The sequence below is a fragment of the Agrilus planipennis genome, unplaced genomic scaffold, assembly GCF_000699045.2.
Source record: "Agrilus planipennis isolate EAB-ADULT unplaced genomic scaffold, Apla_2.0 scaffold84, whole genome shotgun sequence".
NCBI lineage: Eukaryota > Metazoa > Arthropoda > Insecta > Coleoptera > Buprestidae > Agrilus > Agrilus planipennis.
In genome coordinates this window covers 366565-388311 of record NW_020439025.1, presented here as the reverse complement: position 1 = coordinate 388311, position 21747 = coordinate 366565, and the positions used below count along the sequence as shown (strand labels likewise).

The window sequence follows — 21747 nt, the reverse complement described above, 5'->3', positions numbered from 1 at the left end:
AATGATTCCTTGTCTCAAAGATATATCAGTCAATAAATACAATTATTTAATATTACGAACAAATTTTTTTTCCTCTGTATACACAAACATCCACGAGGTACAACACTAATATTTCTCGTTTTATTTTGGCAGAGTGATATTTAAGTAATCATAATGGAATATAATTTCCGATTGTGAGATAAATCATAAATGAGATGTCAGTTTTATAGGCTTTCTAGAAGTGTAGATAAAAAATAAAATATTGCGTATACCGTATAGCACGTGCCTGTTGTGAAATAGAAAATGTAATTTATTGATTTCGTTGTGCGATATGTCAGCGAAAGCAAATATACATTTGAATATTTTACAGGCTGGAATTTACTTTTTCTTTTTAGTAGTGCAGCAAAATATCTCCACAAATACAAACATTCATGTATTTCAGAAGGAAATGAGTCGCAAAGAGAATTTTTGAGTATATCTAAGTATGAATGTACGTCCAATTTAAATGTATATTTATCAACTCATGAATTTTAACTTTCGCGTTAAAACGGAAAATGATAACCGAAAAACAATTTGTTTTGTTATGATTCTGAATTATTAATCTAACGACATCGTTATAAATGTTTCCTTTTGATTTCTGGAACATTTTATAACTAAAGAAAGAGATAATCCTAACAAAAAGATAAATAAACGTATAATATGTATGTATACACGGTGTCCCATAATTTCTAGTCATACTGCAGGAAGTGAAAGAATAGAGATATCCAAAAACCAATTTCATTAGTCAGGTAGTAAACTTTCAAAACCCATAAACAACGGGGTAACTGCTTCTGTGTAATCACCCTCAATTTTAATTTTTTAAATGGTACCCCTAATAACAGAGATGTAAGCTATAAATATATACAAACCTTTATTTTGACATTATAAAAGTTGTACCAAAAGTCACATAACATGTGTGTCTTAAGATATTCAAGGTCAAAGGTCACTAAAATATAAATATAAAATATACCCAAACATAATTTGAAACAGTGGATCAAATTATTATTTCCAAAAAGATAATGACCATAAACATATTGCCGACATACTACGCTTCAAGAGGAATGACACAAAATTGAACCTGATGGATTTTACTCGTAATTTGATGGAATCGATGCCACGACGATTACGAGAGCAGCAATTAAATAGCGTGGATTTTTCATCAAATATTAATTTTTTACATACCTACCTACAGTTTCTTTAAACATTAATTCTACCTGTAAGCATTATTTCTACTTTTAGTGCCTTCGAGCTTCAGCAAGTCTCATGCATTAGACGATGTTTATTTTTGCGACTTTTGAAGCGTCTGGCAGAAATTACCGCCAGTTATAGAGCTGGGGCTGTAACGTAAAGAAGTAAATATTAGGAAGGGAGTCAGACAAGGATGCATACTGTCACCGTTACTTTTTAATCTATACATTTAAGATGCGATCAATATCATTAAAGACAGTACAACTGTAGGAACAGATATACAGGGACAAAAGATTAGTATGCTTAGATGTACAGATGATATAGCAGTATTAACATCTAGCAAGAAGGAGTTAGAGATAACTTTAAATAAAATTGAATATTGATAAAAGAGTATTGTATGAAAATAAATAAAATAAGACAAAAATACTGGCATGCAAGGGACTCAAAATAGGGAAAGAGCGAATATAAAGATAAGTGACGAAAAACTAGAAGTGGCCGATTTTAAGTGTCTAGGAAGTCAGATAAGTCAGGACGGAAGGACTAGTAGGAATATTAAGCAGAGGATAGCGCAGGGTCAAGTCGTCTTCAATAAAAACAAGTCACTTCTATGCTCGCAAACGATTAATTTATATATTCGAAAAAGGTTGTTGTTAAAGGTGTATGTTTGGAGCGCGGCGCTGCAAGGGTGCGAAACATGGACAGTGGGCGCGGCGGAAAAGAAAAGGTTAGAAGCGTTCGAAATGTGTTACAGGCGAATGACGAGGATACCATAAATAGAGAAGGTTAGAAATGAAGAGGTACCAGAAATAATAGGAGAACAGATAACTCTATGGAAGCTAGTTAAGGATGTGGGTTGTTCTAGTTTAAGTACATAGTACTATTCTTTCCCACCCATTTTATTGGTCAGTTAATAAGTAATGTCTGGCAGCTTTGGAATCTTGCTCTAATAGCATTGTTTTTGTAGTTTTCGGAATTCATTTTTCTCGTGGTTATTTTCAACGTAATTATTTCTCTTTCAGTTTCATTATTTTTAACTCCTTTTTTCCATTTCGAACCTCTTCTACTGTACCCTTAGTTGGTGTTATTTGAAACTTCATACTTTTACCAAATTACCCTCGGCTGTATAAAGTGACCCTTTTCTGCATCCTGTGTCCATTAAACATCTTTATGCCAATAACCTTTGTCAAAGTCACTTACCTACCTTAAGTTCCTGGTATTCCTTCGAATAACGCCAAAGAATTGGATCCCCCTACTCTTTACATTTCCTCTAAACCTTCAACTTTTTAAAAGCCTTTCCACCTAAAATTAGGAGGTTCAGTCAATTCTACCGATTCAGTGAATTCCATTCATTCATTCCATCTCAGACGATTCTCTTAATTCAATCTAACGCTATCCCTTCAATCAATCCTTTACAAAACTCGGTATTTTCTACTTATCTTCATTCTTCAATTTCCTTCACTTCGTTGTTGTGTATGTACACGTTCGTGATAGATACATTGAGTATATAATAAACCCTTTTGAAGGTGTTGCATTTTGTTCAAAAGATTGTGAGAGTTCGGTTAGTTTAGGAAAGTTTTTAGAAAAGCAAAAAATGTTTTCAGATAGACTTGAAAACATGTATTTCACATGTTCAAGAAATTATGCATTTTCGATCCTGCGACATGACAAAAATGTATAGTCATGTGTAACTTTATGTTCGGGGAATGTTTTCCCTTACTATACACACGTATGCACAGCTTTCACAGGGTTCTTCAAACTAATTGGTACATTAGACGTTTTAGGGAAATTAAGTATCTAAGAGATCAAGAGATATAAAAAATTTGACAATAGGGATTATCGAGGATGATCTTTTTAACTAATTGTAAAATAATTTCAACTGTCGGCCGCTTCCGATTATACCGGAAGTTGATGCCGACATTGTTATTTTAAATGAAATGGTATATTTTTACGACGAATTCGCATGAAATACAAAATTTTAAAGTAACTTTCATAACCAACTTGTATGCTTACGATGAAGAGTTACGGAGATAATTTAATTTATAAGGAAAAAAATCGATACCGCAAGCCAAATTATAACAAATCATAACTTCCACAAAAAATGACTTAGTGTTGAAATTTTTATAGTCGTGTCCTATGGCTAATGTTAAACCAAAATTAAACTTCATAATTTATACTGAGCGTTCAGCAAAAAAATCCAAACTTTAAAAGTTTCAAACACGAATAACTTCGTCATCTCTTACACGCTTAGTTTCCCTAAAACGTCTCATGTACCACTCACTTTTAAGAACCCTGTATATATAAAAGAAAGTGTACAATGTGCGTGCCGCTTAAACTCAGAAGTGAGCCTCAGTACGATCAAGGGAGTTATATGGTGTGATAACCGTCGATCTATCCATGAAGAAGGTTCTCGTTTTTACCTGAAAGACGTGCTTTTGGAGATTTAAGGGCTGGAAGTTTCGCCCTCTAGAAATTTCTAGAACAATTCAGAACATTCGAGATATTCAAGAGCATTCCACAACATTCCAGATCATTTTGGAATTTTGTGTTGTGAAATGTTCGGGAACATCCCAGATCATTGTAGAACATTCTAGAACACTCTCGAATGTTGTAGAATATTCTGGAACGTTTCGGATCATTCGAAGCCTTTTTTGTATAGGTGGGTCTATCTATTAGTAGGGGTATGTAAAGCAAAATCTGTAGTGCGTTCCAACATTCAGGAACATCATGGGACATTTTGGAATGTTGTGGAAAGTTCGGGAATAGTTGGAAATGCCCCAGGACATTGTAGAACGTTCCAGAACGCACTCGAATGTGTGGAATCTTTTAGAACATCGTGGGCTTTTAACGCAGCCTTTTTTGTATGTGTTCAGATCATATCAATATTTTAATTTAACAAACAATTATTATAGACGATAGTCAGGTAATCTGTTTGTATAGGCTTTCAGGATCACAACAGATGTTTGTATCACAGGAAATTAGGTTTTTCTAATAGCAAACTTTCCTGTCATTAAAATGAAATTACAATTGCTTTCTTCTACTTGAACACAGCAGGACATACGATTCAATACTCCCAAATTTACATTTTATTCTGGTTCTATTGTCCTGCCTTATCTTTACCTATTTATGTCTTCGTGCAATAGATTCTTGTAAATTTGTAATCGCTTATGTACAGATACATATGTACGATACATACTGTTGTTCCACCACTCACCCTTTCCACCCTCCTTATCCCCACACAACCACTCATCTTAAATTATATATTTGTTTGTAAATATGAGAGACGAGAGTCTTGATCCAGCCTTCAACGAATAAATTGGTAATTAGACATTTGTATTTTTTATTTTGCACTTTTCATCATCATCATAATAATTTTTATTGTACTTTGTGTGTAACTCGAACTTGATTCTTAAATTATATATTTGTTTGTAAATATGAGAAACCAGGAGTCTTGATCCAGCCTTCAACGAATCAATTGGTAATTAGACATTTGTATTTTTTATTCTGCACTTTTCATCATCATCATAATAATTTTTATTGTACTTTGTGTGTAACTCGAACTCGATTCGAAAATTAAATTCTCCCGAACTTTTGAGAATTAAAACAGTATGTGTGGGTATATTTTTTGGGACGGAGTATGTAAAGCAAAATCCGTCGTGCGTTCCAAAGTTTGGGAACATCTCGGAACATTTTGGAATGTTCGGAAATAATCTGGAATGTCCCAGATGATTGTGGAACGTTCAGAACACACTCGAATGTGTAGAAAGCCTTTGTCGAATGGGTGGAATTACCTTTGTACCTCTTAAATTTTAAAGTTTATCCTTTTAGTCCAACTACCACACAATCTCATATCAACTTCCTGAGCTGAGTATCCCAGCTAGTAATAAAGCAAGTGTATATTTACACGTGCAACATGTTTATGTTTACAGGTGGTATGCAAAGCGTTGGCATAATTTATGTTGTATTTGCATAGCCAAGGTCTTCAAAGATCACCTGCGTGTTCTCTCGTCTGTCACATGTCTCGATTAATTACCGTGGAGCAATTAAACGTAATGGACGGTCGGTGATTTGGGGTGCAAACGTCAATTAATCAAGTGGAACTGGACAGTTTTGAGGGTTGACGTATCTTATGTCTTAAGCCAATTACGACACTTCAGATCTCAGACATCGCATTAGGGACAACTTTACTGTTAGTTTGGGACAGTTTATTAATAGCTAATTAGAAGGATTATAACGTACAGTTGGGGAGTGTCGTGATGTTGGGTGAAATAGGTACAAAAGAGGTTTCATTTTTTCTGTGTGTAGGTACCAACATGAGTTGCATACATCTCCTTTCCTTAATATAGCAAAAGATGCAACAACATTACATATGCATATAGGATGTAAATGTAGGTAAGTAAATAAGTAACAAAGTTTCAGGAGGCGATAGGGCACTCATCATCATAAGGCCATTAGCCCTAGAACTGATTAGACATGCACCTCCACTTTTTTCTGTTCATAGGGTGAAAAAAAAGAAAATTAAGTAAATGTTTGTATGTCCGAAAGTTTACCGTTTTCAAGAGAACTGGGTGAAGTTCTAGAAGATAAGGGGGTGGGGTGATCGAAAGAGGAGATCTCCCCCACCACTGTACCATAAAAAGTTCATGGCGGTCTCACCCCCATAAAAAGTTATGGGGGTTCAAAGTTAATAAATGCACCAATTTTTATACATTTCTAGGCATGTAAATATTTATGTGGTCATTCATAAACAATATTCAAAAGTAAAACTAATGAAAAATACATAAAAATATTGAGAAAGTTACATAACACATTATTTAAATATCTTTATCAATAGGATAGGTTAGGTTAGGTTAGGTTATCGGGTTTTGTTCATGTGACCACCCTCTTTCGATCCCCCACCTCCACCCGCTTGAAAATATTTTTTTTATTGAATTTTATTTGAATTATAGTGTACGACAATATTCAAAAGTAAAACTAATGAAAAATACATAAAAATATTGAGAAAGTTACATAAAACGTTATTTAAATATCTTTATCAATAGGATAGGTTAGGTTAGGTTAGGTTATCGGGTTTTGTTCATGTGACCACCCTCTTTCGATCCTCCACCTCCACCCGCTTGAAAATAATTTTTTTATTGAATTTTATTTGAATTATAGTGTACGAAAATTGTCATAAAAATATTGAGAAAGTTACAAAAAACATTATTTAAATATCTTTATCAATAGGGTAAGTTAGGTTAGGTTAGGTTATCGGGTTTTGTTCATGTGACCAGCCTCTTTCGATCTCCCTCCTCCACCCGCTTGAAAATAATTATTTTGTTGAAATTGATTTGAATTAGATATAGCGTATGGAAATTGTCAAAATAATCAACTTTCAACCCCTATAACTTTTTATGGGGGTGAGACCGCCGCAAATGTTTTATGGGGTTTTACTCAGGTGACCACCCTCTTTCGATCCCCCTACCCTCTTTCGATCCCCCTACCCTCTTTCGATCACCCTACCCTCTTTTGATCCCCCCTTCCCCCATCCCCATCTAACCACCATAACTTTTTATGGGGGTGAGACAGCCACGAACTTTTTATGGTATAGTGGTGGGGACTTGTCCCCTTTCGAAACAGTTGGTACATATTATTATGCCAAAATTACATAAAAGAAGGCGGAAACACAAAGGAAGAAACTGCTCCGTTTATCCAATAAATGTCATACTTTGGAATATGAAGAAGTTGCCATACTTTAACGATAAATTGGTTTCCAAATATGACCGATCTGTCCGGTACGTGTGCATACAACTCAATCATGTACGAAATTTAAACACGGTGCCACCGTCACAATTGTGAATGTCTATTCGAATCAGTGAGTCAGATCAATTGCGGTGTGATCGCTGCATGCTGCAATCTGCAATCAATTAGTCACAAATCGCGGAGCATCACCGCTAGTATAGCACCTCTCATAAANTAACCGACATTGTATATATTGTGTATTGTGTAAATAAAATTGTATATAAAACAAATCTACAGTCCATTACTTCTTCGAAGTGATTTCACCAAATTAGTAAACCGGCGGGATACCGCCAAATCGAACAGTATTTTTGACTCACGCATTGTTTATTATTTATTAGGTTAGATTAAGTGTAATTGACGATGTTTACGTTACAGCCAACCTAAGATTGTTCTTTGTTCAGTCAAAATCACTGGCAGTAGGTCGGTGTGTCACTGAACAATTTTCTAAATGTTATTTTAATTGCTTTTAGTATAATCAGAGGTATAATACCTTTGTCCACTATATTTATGTTGCAGGTGCACTGTGAATTTTGCAATTTAATTAGCGGTTGTTTCGTTAAGGGATTCATGACGATATGCAGAAATTATAACGTGACTTTCTAACCAGTGGCACATTATTTCCTTCTCCTGTTCGACCACAATGGGCCAATGAGAATCTTGCATTATTATTAACCTACTCTTGTTCGCTTTCGTATTAAAGGTGACTCAGCACCACATTAATTTGGTAGTCGAGAACTTAATCGGGGTCTATTGAATTTTAATACCTTGCTAATCGTTTATCTTCAATGTTTTATAAAAGATTAAAGGGTTTACTACCTGTGTAAAAAGAAGACACGTCTACGCTCCCGCACGAAATTTGAATAAGATTCTTAAAAGTGTATGTTTGGAGCGCGGCGCTGTACGGGTGCGAAACATGGACGATAGACGCGGCGAAGGTTAGAAGCGTTCGAAATGTGGTGTTACAAGTGAATGATGAGGGTACCGTGGATAAAGAAGCTTAGAAATGAAGAGGTATTACAAAGAATATGAAAACAGAGAACTCTATGGAAGTCAATAAGAAACAGGTAAAGTAGATTGGTAGGGCACGATCTCAGACATGAAGATCTAGTCAGAGACATATAAGAGATAGAAATTGTAGTTAGGAGAGGTAGAGGTAGACTTAGATTAGATTACTGTTCGCAAATAGCTAATGATATGGGTTGTTCTAGTTTTTGGGAAATGTGAATATTTTAGCTCTGGATAGGAAAGAGTGGAGGTGGGTGTCCAACCAGTGTTAAGACTACCTTATGATGATCTTTGTACAACATAAAGTCACACACATTAAATTATTAACATGATGTGTCATCATAAGTTAGAGGATTTATAAAAGTAAAACAAGAATCATTATCTTTTGCTAAAACCATTCAAATAGGTAAGCAAGTGCTGGGGAGTCGAGAGTTGCAGTCTTGTTGCGTGAGGAAGGGAGGTGTCACGGTTTGCTATTTTTTTCAATGTAAGAGAACATGCTAATGCGAATGACTTGGCTACTGCTAAGGCATTGCTGTTAATAGTATTTAAACCTGCTAATGTTCCAGGTCTACCTGTTGTATCACTCTCACCTGACAACGTCAAAGTGTATGGCTATCGATAAAATCCAACTTCAAAGAATTTCCTTGATATCTCTTAATGAATTGGTTGAAATTAATAACACTATCTCACAAACCATGATTACTGTAAAGCTCAAGAAGGATATGGTTACCATTGTATCTATCAGCGAACACAGCTCTGTGCTTAGTCAAAATGGATGTTATTTTTCGCAAGACAGACGTTATATGGTCTACTCCAAAGACGTCCACTCCATCAAGAAGCTAGAGAAACTTCGGGACTTGGCTCCAATACTCATCAACTTTTGATTCATACCAAACCATTGCTAAACTTCAATACCTGCTCAAATGAACTTGGTCTCGATAATTACGTTTTCCGACGTGAGCGTTTGATACCTGATCTGTTTGTCAGGGCATAGCATAGACCACCTTATCTTAGCGAAAATTACTGTTCTTGTTGATGTGACAGCCTGTACCTATAAGAAACCGAGGGTGTTAAGTGTCGGCTACAGATAAAAACAAGAGGGGCTCGCGGAGTCGAATGGGAAGAATTAAGGGAACGTTAAGAATTAAAAAAAAAAAAAACAGTTGTGTGGTTTTATGAAACCACGATGCAAGTGAAACTTTTCGAATTGTAGACATTTAACTGTAAATTTTCGGAAAATTATTCGATTTAACTTAATCTTATTTTAATGACTGAAAAATGAGAATGCTAATGGGATAACAATAGTAGACAAGATATCCAAATATTAGCATATATCTACCCCCGTATTCAGGTAGAGCACCATACGAAGTCTTCGTTCATAGTCTGAACGTATATGCACCATCTTTCGACTTGGATAATATCATCGTTTGTGGGGGACTTCAATATTAATCACAGTCTAAAGGATGATACAAACGAAATTAAGATCGCCTTAAACGTCTATCTCAACCTCGGCCAAATGCACCCCTCGATGGTTAGCATTCCCTTTATTCTCCTTACATGCAGAGAAGCAGCAGGTTCCTCGAGTATTTTGGTGGACTACTGCATACAAACCCATGAGGTAAGGTTCATGAAAATGTCATAAATCGACGTGTCACGTTCCCCAACGATGATTTCGGCCATTCGTTTAATTCTCCTTCTACGCTTAGAAGGTGTAGATTCGTCGAGTACTTTGGTGTATGACTGCTCAGAAACGCGACAAGATAGGTTCATGAGAAAGTCATCAATCGACGTATCATGTCCTCTAGCGACGATTTAGACCATTCACTTTATTCTCCTTACATGCAGAGGAGCAGCAGGTTCGTTGAGTACTTTGGTGGACTACTGCCTGGAAACACATAAGGTAAGGTTCATGAAAATGTCATAAATCGACGTGTTACGTCCTCCAACGATGATTTCGACCATTCACTTAATTCTCCTTCAACGCATTGAATCTGTAGATTCGTCGAGTCCTATGGTCTATTACACCTTAGAATCGCGTCAAGATAGGTTCATGAGAAAGTCATCAATCGACGTATCACGTCCTCTAGCGACGATTTAGACCATTCCTTTTATTCTCCTTACATGCAGAGAAGCAGCAGGTTCCTCGAGTATTTTGGTGGACTACTGCATACAAACGCATGAGGTAAGGTTCATGAAAATGTCATAAATCTACGTGTCCCATCTGCAATTTGTATATCACTTTATTTTGACAAGGAATTCGTTTCTTTCAGTAAACACCGCAAAGCTTGATTCTTTGAACTTCAACGCCCGTGTTAACACTAAAAGATGACGGATAGTTTTTAACTTTAGATAAAATCAAGACCTTTCTCTGAAATTCCTCAAGATGATTTAGCAGTTTTCTATATACCGATGATTGACAGCTTTAACGTAAAGGTTATCGACAAAATTTGACTATATAAAGGATGACAGGATTGCAGCTGCGCAGCTATTATGGACAAAAAAAACTTTTGGGTGTTTCATTCCCACCAGTCAGTAATACTGGTGGGCGGGCAGTCCCTCCGGACTACGCCGGAAGGTAGGCCGGAAGGTCCTCTTCAGCGTCCTTTCAGGAATCGTGGGAATGGGTGGGTGGTGGTTCGGGTGAGAAAGATAAGACGGACGAAATGAAGACAGAAGAGAATGAAAGATTATCTGTGGAATATTACTGCCCCAGCATTTGCCAAAGTGATCCAAGGCTACCACAAAAAAATTTGGACCGTGGCAGACGGACCCTAATCGAATCGGCATCCTCCCGGATGCTAAGCCATGACCTAAACCTCTTGATTTGCTGCTCAGTTTTTATGGACAAGCCATCGGTGTATTTATATAAATTTTGTGCCCACAAGAATAATTGACAACCTATAAATACATATATGTATATTGCTCGGTTCTAACATTGATACCTAAATACGATAAATTCATGCACGACATCTCGAGCTGGTGCAAACAGCACTTTCTTCATATCATACAAAAATCTGAAGAGAAAACGAACTCTAAATAAACAGAATAATGGATGATGATGGATTACATAAAACGTATTGCTTTTAAGAAAGACTCTTGCTTTAATTCGCTTCCACTCAATCAATCAATCAATCATTTACAAATGCAATGTTGTATGTCATACGAACGATACTGTTTAAGTTTAAATATTCAAGCCTACAATTGATTTAAAGCAACAACGTAATCGTTAAATACCAAACAGAAATGATATCTTGATGATATTTCTTCATTGCTTCGGCCGATCTTTTCATATTGTTAATCCATTGTAGTTTATTTGTATTCCTCAAAAAAAAAAATCAGCTGCTATTTGCATATTAACAGAGTAATTCTAAACAACTGAGTTTTTTTATTTATATTATGCACAAAATAGAAACAATGTTTTTAATTTTTATACTCAACAAGACTATGCAATTAAAACTTCTTTCCAAAAACAGCCGCTCTTTTAATATGAATATAACTGGTCATAAATGTATTTTACATATAAACCAAAACTACAAAGAAATGCTTATTATTATGTAGTATCCATAAAGGCTCATTTATGTCACACTAGTACAAAGTTGGTATATTTAATTTATTTGTTTGAAATTGTAACAGTGAATTAGGATGTTACTTAATAATCGCTGAGACAAAGAGACGAATGATAAACTAGGAAATCGAAGAATTACGAGAAGCGAGTAAGGCAGGGTGATGAGGCGGTTTGCCATCTTCACTCGCCATATGATGGTTCTTTGCCATGTTCTAATTTTTCCCAATTTCATGGTAAGGCACAGAAAACTATATTATTATAGAGTGTTTCTGAAATAATTAGCAAACTATTCAGCTAGATACACCAGCGTGGTTAAGGGACAAAGAAATATAGGGTCAATTGAAAAGTCCCGGCCTGACACATAGATGGCGGCACCAGAACTAAATCCATACCTTCAAAAGACGCGTCTATAAATTTGACGGCTGTGCTGTCGGATCATTAGTTTGTGAATTATAGCATTTTTAGTGAAGCAACTTTTGTTATTGTGAAAAAAATGGATAAAAAGTTATTTCGCGTGTTGATAAAATATTGCTTTTTGAAGGGAAAAAATACAGTTGAAACAAAAACTTGGCTTGATAACGAATTTCCGGACACTGCCCCAGGAAAATCAACCATCAAGGATTGGTATGCTAAGTTTAGACGTGGTGAAATGAGCACCGAAGACGGTGAACGCAGTGGACGCCCAAAAGAGGCTGTTACGGAAGAAAACATTAAAAAAATCCACAAAATGATTTAGAAGGACCGTAAAATGAAATTGAATGAAATAGCAGACACTCTACAGATATCAACGGAACGTATACATCACATCATTCACGAATATTTGGGTATGAGAAAGCTCTGTGCAAAGTGGGTGCCGCGCGAGCTCACTTTTGACCAAAAACAACGAGTGTTTGAAGATGATCACGCGTAATAAACCCGAGTTTTTGCGTCGATATGTGACAATGGATGAAACATGACTCCATCTTTTCACTCCGAAGTCCAATCGACAGTCATCGGAGTGGACTGCACACGATGAACCCGCTCCAAAGCGTGCAAAAACGCAACAGTCGGCTGGCAAGGTTATGGCGTCTGTATTTTGGGATGCGCGTGAAATAATTTTCATTGACTACCTTGAAAAAGGAAGGACCATCAACAGCGACTATTACATAGCGTTATCAGATCGTTTGAAGGACGAAATCGCCGAGAAACGACCGCATTTGCAGAAAAAGAAAGTCCTGCTTCACCAAGACAATGCACCGTCTCACAAGTCAGTGAAAACGATGGCAAAAATTCATGAATTGGGCTTCGAATTGCTTCCGCATCCACCGTATTCTCCAGATCTGGCCCCCAGCGACTACTTCCTGTTCTCAGATCTCAAAAGAATGCTCGTTGGGAAAAAATTTTCGTCGAATGAAGAGGTGATCGCCGAAACTGAGGCCTATTTTGAAGCAAAGGACAAATCGTACTACAAAAATGGTATCGAAAAGTTGGAGGATCGCTATAATCAGTGTATCACCCTTGAAGGAAATTGAATAAAAAAAACGAATTTTGCAAAAAAAATGTGTTTTACTATTTTAGGCCGGGGACTTTTTAATTGACCTGTTACGTAAGAAAACTACAACAAGTTACACAGTTTCTATGGAAGATCGACGTCATTAAATGGCTAACAGCAACATTCTGAAATAATAAAAAGGGAAACGATATATTTACGATTAGTTAAAAGAATATAATGACCGAAGCGAAAAAATTTCATTATATAACTTTGCAATCATGCATAATTTTGCATAAGTGGCAAAATTTTAATTGTTCTTGAAGTATTTTGTTGGGGTATCATATGTTAATTACGCTACACGGCCTGAAATGTAACTTTTCGTAGCACTTTTCCGGAACGTTAATAACAATGTGAAAAATCTCATGAGGAAGAGGTTAAAACTACAAACTCTTAAACATTTTTATTTTGTATTTCGGTTGCTTTGTCTTATCCTATTTTTAAAACTTATCCAACTTAAAATTGGTTGTGTCGTGGTGTGCCTTATGTTGTAGGAAGTAAACAGGCACAACACATGTCAGAGTTATTACTTTGTTTCATAGTGGATATTGCAGACGGAAATGCCTCCCTCACATTCTCTAAAGGGAAGCAATCATTATTTCGCCATATCGCTTTACGCCATATTTGCGACGTCCCATGGGAACAGGGTTTAATATCTATAAGAAGCAGCAATAAATAACAAAGTTTCTAACTCATATTCTTTCTTTTTTATCATATTTCATATGGGAAATATATCGATTGAATTTCCTTTTAAGAAGGAATAAAAAATAATAACGTACTTACATATTTACATTGCAATCAATTGATCTTTTCTGAGAAGAACCCTTGCGAGATGTGAATTGAATTCATAATAATTACCGTTTTTAAACAAAAAATAGAAACTGACTTCAAAACTGCCTATATGTACACCCACGTACAAACTAAAATTAATACGAACTTCATTCCCGAATTTTTCACTCAAAAAGGTAGAAATTTTTTTTCAATTTTGAATGGGACCACCCTTGATTTACAGCCTATTCAATAAAGGAAAAATCATTGAAATCGGTTCACATCAATCGCACAAAAAACATCTTTTTTTTTGAAGTTGATCGAAAATGTATACAAGCTAAATATACAAATCCATTTCGTTGAAATGTAAATGTGAGATAAACGCTATTCCAAAATAATATTTTTTTATATTAAATCAAAAATGTGTGAATACGTACCGCGCTACTGCCTCCTACCACCGAAGTTAATCAAAGCATCAAATGGTGACATATTGTCATAAACATACTCGTACTATGGAAATCCTTCGCTTTGGACGCTGTTTTATCCTTATTCTGCTGGTCAGATCACATAATATGAAAATCGGGATGAATTACCAAAAATTGAATCCATTCTTCTAATTACAATTTTCCTTCTAGATACTAGGAGACAAGTCGCACCACTTGCTTGATAAAAAATATGTGAAATTTTAATTTTTTCTCAAAAATTTCCACATTTATTAACCGATATTAGTTTTTCTTAGTCTGCTCATAGACATGTTAGAGACAGAAGCAGAAGTTAGAAGGGGTAGTGGTAGACCTAGGTTAGATTACTGTTGCAAGTTAATAATTTTTAGCGTATGTATGGTGCAAATAAACAAACACACGTAGCGAATTAATTAGGTATTCAAAATGTCAATAGCTGCTTTTCAAAGAAGCAACTGTGGTTTATATTTAAGCTAACTACCTATGTATAACACTCTACTACTGAAGTGTTTTACAAAAAGAACAAGTACTATTTACTGCTAGGTTCCACCCTGTATTCACTTACAGGTAATATTCTTTATTGACCGTTCTACCCTGTGGCAAGAACTCATAATGCACCACGCCCCTGCAACCGAAAAAAACAAAACCTTCACATTCGACCTAACTTGGCGCGCTTTGTCGGTCTTGGCTTGTGCGGCGGCTTCAATTTGGGATGATTGAGCTTTGATTTCCACGTCATAACCATAAACCCAACAGCTCCTTAGCAATGTTAATGCGATGCTGTTTTTAGTCGAAATTGAGCAATTTTGGTACGAATTTCGCGGCGACCCGTCTCATGCCCAAATTATTGGTAAAAATTAAATGGCAGGAGTCAATCGATATGTTTAGGTCCTCAGCAACTTCTTTAAGGGTGATTCGACAATTGGCCAATACTATTTTTTTCAAGCACATGCAATCAAAGCAGTTGTCAAAAATTAACTGAACATTCAACATGACCGAACTTGTCGGTATAAGTGAGACACATTAGTACCAACATAACGTCATACAAAAATCGAAAATCGAATATGCTTAACTCGCGGAAATTCAAAATTCGCGATACTTTTTGAACCTCAGATAACCATTAGATACACTTAATATAATTTCGGTAAAGGTCTAGATGATGGCCCCCACCTTCGGGGGTGGGGATGGGGGGGAATCGAAAGAGGAGGTCTCCCCCACCACTACCATAAAAAGTGCGGTCTCATCCCCATAAGAAGTTATGGGGGTTCAAAGTTAATAAACATGCCAATTTTTATACATTTCTAGGCATGTAAATATTTATATAGTCATAATTATTGAGAGTTATATAAAACATTATTTAAAAATCTTTATCAATAGGGTAGGTTAGGTTAAGTTATCGGGTTTTGTTCAAGTGACCACCCTCTTTCGATCCCCCACCTCCACCCGCTTGAAAATATTCTTTTTATTGAATTTTATTTGAATTAGTGTATGAAAATTGTCAAAATTATCAAATTTCAACCCCGATAACTTTTTATGAGGGTGTGACCGCCGCAAATTTTTTATGGGATTTTACTCAGGTGACCATCCTCTTTCGATTGCCCCACCCCCATTTAACTTTTTATGGAGGGTAGACCGGCACGAACTTTTTATGGTACAGTGGTGGGGGAGACCTCCTCTTTCGATCCCACAAAGGGGGTGGGGGCCATCATATAGACATTTACCTATAATTTCTTGTCAAGTACTTAAAAACTGTAAATATATCTTCTACTTAAAATAATATCTCGCATTATGTATTAACACACTGATGACAGGCATCAATTCTGTTAAGCATTTCGTACAAATGGCAATTGAGACAAAACACCATAAATGTTCATATAAAAGAACGGCTTTCCAGAAATATAAGAAGGTCCAATTATACTCTTGAATTGACAAGATCAGCCATAATCTTAAAGATTCGACTGTTTAAGAACTTATAATATACATTATATTATATTATTCAAAGTAAAATAAATAAATAAAGGTTCTGGGAGTTCTTTTCTACTTGGATCTTAACTATAATTGGTGCAGTCATCATCAGGATTGCAACAGTACCTAATATCCAGTTAGTATTTGTTGGCGGCAAAATATGGGAGGAAATGGAAAAGATATTGACTCGAACCTCCCAAATGCAAACAATTATACCGTACATGTTTGAATTGAGGAAAACTTCTGCTTTACCATCAAAAATTTGAACTTTCGTCACATTTACTGTGAATATTTTCATGTTTCCTGATTTATTAAGGGATGAAAAGAAATTTTTTTACTACATATACGAATAAGCAAAGAAGAATTATATTCGTTGGTGGCAACAAAAAAAACGTATTAACTGAAGAACGCTGTTAAAATGGGATATTTTTAGTTTTCTTTTGGATTAATACGAATCCTAATTAATATTAAATACGAATTGGGTTTGTTTGTTTATTACTCATTCAGGCTTTAGCTATTCAACCGAACATTATAAAAATTTTGTACATACGTTGTCAGGGTAACAGAGAAGGACATAGGGTACCTTTTATTCAGAAAAAAAAACTATTCCCGTGGGATACAAAAAATTTTCTTTACATCTCGATAAAAAAGAACACTATTAACTGTAATTTACGCAAGGTGTATGTTTAACCTAGAAAATTAGAAACTTTAGTTTCATCCTCAAGATCCTGGCCAGGATTATTTTTCAAATTATTGTATTTTCGATGATCTTTGATACATATTTAGAACATAAACGCAAGCGAAGTCGAGGGTAAAAGCTTGTATATAATAAAACATGATAAAGGTCTAGATGATGACCCCCACCCCCGAAGGAGGTAGGTGGGATCGAAAGAGGAGATCTCCCCCACCACTGTACCATAAAAAGTTGGTGGCGGTCTCACCCCCATGAAAAGTTATGGGGGTTAGATGATGGGTAGGGGGGATCGAAAGAGGGTGGTCATCTGAGTAAAACCCCATAAAAAATTTGCGGCGGTCTCAGCCCCACGAAAAGTTATGGGGGGTTGAAAGTTGATTATTTTGGCAATTTTCATACACTATAATTCAAATAAAATTCAATAAAAAAATTATTTTCAAGCGGGTGGAGGTGGGGGATCGAAAGAGGGTGGTCACTTGAACAAAACCCGATAACCTAACCTAACCTAACCTACCCTATTGATAAAGATATTTAAATAATGTTTTATATAACTTTCTCAATATTTTTATGTATTTTCCATTAGTTTTACCTTTGAATATTGTTTAAGAATGACTATATAAATATTTACATGCCTAGAAATGTATAAAAATTGACATATTTATTAACTTTGAACTCCCATAACTTTTTATGGGGGTGAGACCGCCACGAACTTTTTATGGTACAGTGGTGGGGGTGACCTCCTCTTTCGATCCCACTCACCCCCACCCCTTCGGGTGTGGGGGCCATCATCTAGACCTTTACCTAAAACATTTGTGTTAGAGATGAATTTAAATACACTTTTAGTTTTTCTTTTATATACAATACTTTACATGTACACATGTATCAGCGTAAAATACGATAAAGGACAGAACATTATATGACCGGTTGCGAATCTAGCAGGCGCAAGAGTGTCTCTTCTTTCGAAAATCCCCAGTCTCATTGTTTTGGTTTTAGTACAATTCCAGATAAGCTGGCGTGCATGGGTCTGCTTTGCGTACATTTGCGTAAAAATAAGTAAATTTTACTAGTCTGACTGTATTAGAAGCTAATCTTTTTAATGCTGGCGGGATTTCTGTTCACCTATCATTAAGTCGGATTCAAGTAGTAGTTAAAACAATCAACCATTGAAACTGTTAATTGTTTATATTAATGGATTTTTAACAAACCCGTTGAAATGTTTATAAATATTATAACCGTTGGTGAAAGCATATCGAATGCGATTATCACAGGGAGTACGTACTACTCCGTCAAAACTTCGTAGGTTGACTAACGATATTAGGTACCAGTATTATCATTGATTGGAAGTGAAAACTGATACATATGTACATGAACAAACAATATGAATTGTAATCATGTTCGTATATGTACTAAGTGATTTATAAACGGATTCCAATATAATCATATGTAAAGTACAATAAGTAATAAACGGATTCGTAATTATAATTATAAGTACATACTTTGTTCAATTTTATGAATACCTACTACGTGAAAACTAAGTTTAGTTTTCGCATAAGTAACTGATGTAGTCAATTATATTTTTTTGTTAATTTAAATGTAAAAATTGAATCCAAATAAAATTGAAGATCAATGTAAACCACTTATTATTTAGAAATGGTAAATGTAAATGAAATTATTGCAAACGACAAATGTAATGTTTGATACTAAAACTATTTTTGAAAAATAGGACATGGTATAGGGAAATTCTTATAAACATTTACAGTTATCCTCTCATATCCTATTACTACTACTACTACCTACCCCAGTTTACCGGAATAGACGGAAACAATTCACACTTCTTCCTATCTGTGTCGACCTGTAGTAATGAAAATTTACATTTTGAAGGGCTTTGTACAAAAAATTTCGAGAGTTCTGTTGGTTTGGGAAAGTTATCAGAAAAAAAGGAGATATTTTCAGATAGACATGGTTGCATTTCCGCTAGTACAATATATTGTAATAAACCTTAAATTAATAATTTATAAAACTCCTGACATTGATTGTAATGAGTAATAATTAAAACCCCTCTTGATCAAGTTACCTTCCAATAAAAAAAAAGTTAAACCAAGTAGGTTCATGTTCAGGAGCTACGATGCCACAGCCATGTATGTACACAGATAAAGACGTTAAACTTTCACTTAAACAACCCTCTTTTCTGTCGGGTGTTAAAAACGGAAATGTTGGTAAAGAAATGTGTAATTTCTGTTTGGTGAATATTTCGCCTTACATATGCAAAAAATACATACGTACAGGTCTGACGAAGGAAGCTGGCGAGCGTCGCGCAGGTACTTGCCCATTTATGACCTATTTGGGTAAGTCATTTGGAACCGATACACAAATAAGCTTTCAGTAGAGGTAAATTATAGTATTAATACAGATAGGACAGTAGCGTACTAGAAAATAATGTAAAAACATGACTTATCAAAAAGAAAAAATAAACCTATTGCCTTTGTTTTATAGTTAGTTTTCACATTCACTGTCATCATGGCAATCTCTATCACTGTCAACAACATCAACAATTAGTTCTTCTGTTTGTATGTCTATTACTTGCTCACTGATCCCTATTTTTAAATATTTAATCTACGCCCCTGATAGGAATACTGAAGAATGAGGGCTGCAATTTTTATACCTAAAACTGCCTACTTTTGCCACCACGCATCCACGCCATTAAAATTTCCGTCAGCTTCCAGCGTCAGGCCTGTACCTATGTATAAAAAATTAGATAAAGTAAATAGTCCAGGCAATATGGGCGGGTGAGTGGTCAAAATTATTCGGATTAAACATTTTTACGCAATTTTGTTCGGAAGATTCTACTGAATACAACGATGTAGCTTGCCAGCCGGTAACCCGGTCAGGTATTGTTTAAATCACGATTGTTTAAACAAATGGCATGTTGTAATCCAATGTTTTAGTTTATTTAAGTATAAGTTCATTTCGTAGAATTCTTATTTGTGTGTATTTTTACTTAACTCATCGCCCAAGGGCTATTGTACACCTGCTATTACATTGGTATTACATGCATCATCAAATCATCGCCGTGGCGCATTTTGCTGTGCAAGGAACTAAGACATAAAAAACCGTTTTTTCATACAGTTTAAGTTTAATCTTGTTTTTAACTTCTAGTAGTTAGGTATTACATGCATCATCAAATCAGCGCCGTGGCGCATTTTGCTGTGCAAGCAACTAAGATATAAAAAACCATTTTTTCACACAGTTTAGTTTAATCTTGTTTTTAACTTCTAGTAGTTTAGATAAGTTTTTATTCTTGTAATTAATATCAATAAATTTTTAAAAAGTTGATTTTGTCCGTAGAAAAGTTAATTTACGTGTTTATTCTCTTTTTGAAATTGGTTTTGTTTTTGCGAAAATCTCTTTTNTAATTATTTAAAAGGAACGCCTGCTGGCCCTATACATTCGCACTGACTGCTACTGTCTTTCTTCCACTCGCACATCTTATATTAGAAGAATTTAATCCGAATAATTTTTGCTGGACTAATAGATTTCGATTTAGTGTCTATTTTGCTTAAGCAAAAGTTTTTTTTGCGAATGTTTTGTAAAAATAACTAAAGAAAAAAATTCGTACATATTTTGTAACCCTATTTTTACCTACCACAATTAATACAAATACCTATTACGATTTTCTTGGTACCCCACCACTTGACACACTATAAAAAGCTTGGAACGGCTTGAATCGTCGAAACTTTGTTTTGACGCCGCGGTGTCGGTACCGCGACTGTGGTTACACGAACGTGGCCTTAAAATGAAGTGTCCTTCGCAGTTTTAATATTCGGTAAGTGTTTTTGTTTGTTTTCTTTTTACATTAATGTAGTTATGTTCATTTTCTCAATATTTTGTACTAAAATAGTTTTGGTCATTTTTTACGTTAGTTGAGACAGGAAGTTTAGTCAGGTAGAGTTGAATCGTGTAGTAGTGTTTTTTAGAATTTTGTTTATTATTTATGTAGAATGCAATGCGACTTGAGATACAGGTTCCTAAAGTTTTCTTAATCGGATGAAATTCCGGTAGGTACGACCCTGGCTTCAGCCTTTTGTCAGCTGAGCTGTTCCCGCCAAACATCCTTTGTCCTAAAAGATACCTCGTGACATGATTTCAACACATCAGCCCATCTACGGCGGGCAGGGGCATTAAGGAGACTCGAGTTTGTCATAAATCTACCTAATTAAACAATGACGTAATCAATACATATTTGGCGAGAACAGCTGACGAAGGGCTGCGGCCAAGGACCGTACCAACTGGATTTACATTCAATTAAGAAAACTTTAGGAGTCTGTATCTTAAATCACATTCGAATTAATTAAAACTACCACACGATTATACTTGGTGAGTACTACTTGATTTGGTAAAGGTCTAGATGATGGCCCCCACTCTCGTCGGGGGTGGGATGGGGGATCGAAAGAGGAGGTCTCTTCCACCACTGTGCCATAAAAAATTCGTGGCGGTCTCACCCCCATAAAAAATTATAGGGGTTCAAAGTTAATAAATATGCCAATTTTTATACATTTCTGGGCATGTAAATATTTATATATTCATTCTTAAACAATATTCAAAGGTAAAACTAATGAAAAATACATAAAAATATTGAGAAAGTTATATAAAACATTATTTAAATAGCTTTATCAATAGGGTAGGTTAGGTTAGGTTAGGTTAGGTTAGGTTATCGGGTTTTGTTCAAGTGACCACCCTCTTTCGATCCCCCACCTCCACCCGCTTGAAAATATTT

The 21747-nt window shown here is 35.5% G+C and overlaps 1 protein-coding gene and 1 long non-coding RNA gene across 5 annotated transcripts in view; one reads left to right on the top strand and one right to left on the bottom strand.

Annotated features, from left to right (window-relative positions):
- The window catches only part of LOC108734906, a 418148-nt gene that overhangs the window by 117487 nt on the left and 278914 nt on the right, over positions 1-21747 (bottom strand). The gene's annotated exons all lie outside the window — the stretch shown is intronic.
- The window catches only part of LOC108734908, a 14388-nt gene continuing 13277 nt past the window's right edge, over positions 20637-21747 (top strand). For 3 of the 4 annotated variants that reach the window (XR_001937476.2, XR_003231483.1, XR_003231482.1), the window contains exon 1: positions 20688-20796. This is a non-coding gene — a long non-coding RNA (uncharacterized LOC108734908). Of the gene's footprint in view, positions 20797-21747 lie in introns of all 4 variants that reach the window. The other variant, XR_003231481.1, reaches the window with a different exon arrangement.